This window comes from Ursus arctos, unplaced genomic scaffold, assembly GCF_023065955.2.
Source record: "Ursus arctos isolate Adak ecotype North America unplaced genomic scaffold, UrsArc2.0 scaffold_14, whole genome shotgun sequence".
In the NCBI taxonomy this organism is placed as follows: domain Eukaryota; kingdom Metazoa; phylum Chordata; class Mammalia; order Carnivora; family Ursidae; genus Ursus; species Ursus arctos.
This window is the reverse complement of record NW_026622808.1, coordinates 23,600,411-23,604,578: the sequence shown is the minus strand read 5'-3', so window position 1 is coordinate 23,604,578 and position 4,168 is coordinate 23,600,411.

Here is a 4,168-nt window from a genome sequence, read left to right as displayed (position 1 = left end):
ACCTTGTGACTCTGAATCACACACGTGCACAGGAATCCAAGCCTGCGGGTGAGTCATCCTGTGGTTATGAGGATGATATGTATACAGTGCATGATGCTGATGCTGTTCACTTGCTGCCCATTTAGAGGTTACGGCAAAATTTCAAATGAGTGGGAGATAATACATTTAGGGAAATGGAAGGAATCATATTTATATGGAGCACTGGAAATTTTCAACCAGAATCCAGGAAATAATTTAATAAAACCCCCAACATGCCACCAGTCTTTCATCGTAAGGAATACACCTTCCAGATGGAATCTGATATTCCATAATTCAATAGCTAGATGAAGTGCCTGAGAAAGAAGTATTTTGCATAACAATAAATGTGTGCTTTAGTATTTTGCTTCATCATCCTTGAAGTCAAGTGTGATTCTAAGGCCATGTTCTATCAATCTGTTTTGTGCATAATTGTCTTTCAGTGAAAATTCCACTTGGAGATGTGTATTTTATTATCATTTATTCTGTCAATGACTATGGGAGGCATGGTGGACATAAGCTGTGTAATAACAGGATCCTCATGTGTAGACATATCCCCGTGATCAGCTAGAACCACCAGTATGTCAAAGTCTGCATTCCCAGGAAGAGCAGGGAAGGTAGTGAGATACAAAGGAATGCTGTTCACAAGAGTGAAGCACATGGTCTCGGATTTTTCTCTGTTATAAACTTACATAAACAGCTGTGGTGGCCAAGAGTAGATTTTCCACAGGAGTAGTATTCAGTCAATCAAAAGAAAAAATACTCATTCTGATATACTTTATTCAAGAAGAAATTATTCTTAACAGATTCATGTTGTCCTTTGAGTAAGTGAGAATGTCCAAATATTTCACATCTGAGGTTAGGAATGACACTAATAGAGTAGGAAAATGACAAAGGAAAGATATCTTGGGTATCATAGTTTTCACAAAGCTTAATAAAGTGACTTATGTAAATTATGCAGAGAGGTTGAAATAAAAAATAAAAATTCCAGGGAAAAAGTAGAAGAGGTGTGTTCCAGTTACACAATCTGACCAAAGAACCTCAAAATTTGGCTCAGGCTCTGGGCCCTGAAATCATCAGCACTTCTTCAACACCAGGATAATTGTTCCTTTTAGAGATAGCATCCCAGAGATTCTCGTCAGAACCCTCTTTATGTCTCTGTTCCTCAGGCTGTAGATGAAGGGGTTCAACATGGGTGTGACCACTGTGTGCATCACCGAGGCCACAGCACTTGTGTGGAAGCTCTGGGGAGCAACAGAGCTAAGGTACACTCCTAGGCTCGTACAATAGAATAAGGAGACAACTGAGAGGTGAGATGCACAGGTGGAAAATGCTTTATACTTGCCCTGAGCTGATGATATTCCAAGTATGGTGGAAACAATCTTAGAGTAAGAGTAACGGATCCCAACTAAGGGACCACCAACCAGCAACATAGTTGCAAAATACAGCACCATGTTATTGAAAAAGTTGTCAGAACATGCATGTTGGGTCATGTGATTGAGTTAACAGAAAAAGTGGGGGATTTCAATCTTTGTGCAGAAGTACAGCCACAACACCATTGAGGTTTGTAACACGGAATCCAAGATGCTCAGGATCCAGGACACCAAAACCAGCAGTCCACAGAGCCGGGGGTTCATGATGACAATGTAATGCAGGGGATGACAGATGGCCACAAAGCGGTCATAAGCCATCACTGTCAGGAGAAAGACATCTAATCCTGCAAACAGTATAAAAAAATACATCTGGCTGAGGCAGCCTTTGTAAGTGATCACTTTGCTCTGAGTCTGGATGTTCCATAGCATCTTGGGGATGGTGGTGGAGGTGAAAGAGATGTCTACAAAGGACAGGTTGGCCAGGAAGAAGTACATGGGGGTGTGGAGGTGGGAGTCAGAGCTGACGGCCAGGATGAGAAGCAGGTTTCCAAACACAGTGATCAGGTACATGGAGAGGAAAAGCCTAAATATGAGGGGCTGCAGTTCTGGTTTTTCTGAAAATCCCAGAAGCTGGAACTCTGAAATTCTGGTATAGTTTCCTGGGTCCATGTGGTGGAGGTGACTACCAGCACAGGGGAAAATAACATGACTAATTTTCACACAAATGCACACTTCCCAACTTCTGGAAATGCTGCAATTTATATTTTCCAGTCAAGAAACAAATTTCAATATTTTTGAATGGATCTGGGCCCCTTGAGGGTTTTCCCACATCTACTGTTTAGGAATTTCCATCCCAATATCAGATTTCCCCAAAAGTCAGGTACTGTACAGTTTGATGAGACATTATTCGTACATTTCAGGAGTATATAAAATGTCAACCACATTTCAGGAAATCCTAGTCATAAAATAGAGAGTGCCAAAGATCAAAACTCCCTACAATTCACTGATGGTTATAAGATAGAAGGTTATATAAAGATTAAATAATCATGTGATGGGGACAGATGTTATGAAGAACAAAAGCAGGTTAAAGGAGAGAGTGGGTGGGGGTGTTAGGTTGGGTGTTCAGTCAAGATTGCATAAGAAGGTGGCATATGAAAAGAGACCTCGAGGAATAGAGCGTGGAAGACATGAGGTCTAACTGACAGAGGGAATGGCCAGCAAAGGCACTGAGGACCTGCTTCTGTCAGAAAATCAAGGTTCAGAAGGAAGCCAGGATGTTGAAGGGAATGGACAAGAGGGAGAGTGAGGAGACATGGTGGCATTGAAATTCCTAGAACCATGTGGCATCATAGCCGCTTAAAGTTCAAGACACAGGGACTTCCTCATCCACACTATGTACTTCTTCCACTCTATGATCTTGTTACAATAGTGTCCTGTCAACTGAACATCCCTCATTAGTACCATCTGTTGATCGATTTTTTAAAAAAATTTTATTATGTTATGTTAGTCACCATACAGTACATCATTAGTTTTTGATGTAGTGTTTCATGATTCATTGTCTGTGTATAACACCCAGTGCTCCATGCAATACGTTCCCTCCTTAATACACATCACTGGCCTATCCCGATCCCACACCCCCGCCCCTCTGAAGCCCTCAGTTTGTTTCCCAGAGTCCATAGTCTCTCATGGTTCATTCCCCCTTCTGTTTACCCCCTCTTCATTCTTCCTGATTTATTTTGGCCTACGTATCATAAGGGTCAACTTGTAATAGAGGTGCCAAGTATCCCTGCTATGAGGACTGCTCGCACTTATCAAGGTGCCCACTTGTATGTGCACAGACACACATACACACATACACACTGTCACATACACACAACACAGCATCCACATCCTCCTGGTGTGTGTTACTTCTACATCTTTCTCACTTCCCCTCTTCTTACTTCAACACACTGTTTAAGAAATGAATGCATACAAAAAACAAAAATAAATACAAAAGAATCACATTAGAAAGAAAAAAAAGAAATGAATGAATACACATCATATTACCTTTCCCATAAGGAATGTAGAAATAGTGCCCAGAAATTCCTATTTGTAGCATCCCTGGGACAAATCATCTTGGGGCTCCATTTTGGAATGGCCACTTGCTGACCTGTCTGTAAAAAACCACAAATAATTGAGTTCAATAAATAGAGAGAGAAGGGGGGTAGAAATGAGATGGACTTAAGAGTAAAAGGAGCTAAGAAGCTCAGTCATTCTGAGAGACTGTGAGGAAGGAAAGCTGCTTTTGTGCTGGTGGCATCCCATCATGGTTTTATCCCATTTATACCCAGCAAAAATAATAAAAGAGCAAAAACAAATTTGTTCTCGGGGCGCCTGGGTGTCTCAGTCAGTTAGGTTTCTGCCTTCGGCACGGGGTATGATCCCAGGGTCCTGGGATCAAGCCCCAAGTCGGGCTCTCTGCTCAGTGGGGAGCCTGCTTCTCCTCACTCTCCTGCCTTTCTGCCTACTTTGCTCACTCTGTGTCAAATAGATAGATAAATAAATAAATAAATAAATAAATAAATAAATAAATAAATTTGTCCAAAACACAAAGTAGTAACATCTTTGTGATATGAAACACTTTACAGATTGAATATCACAAGAAAATAATGACTAAAGAGAATAAGCCAACACACTAAATATTTGGGCATTTTTATTATCAAGTAGCAGATAACTTACACTTGTTTTTCTTGTGCTTTTTCCATATTTACATGAACAATTGGGTTTTTTTGGTCCAACAG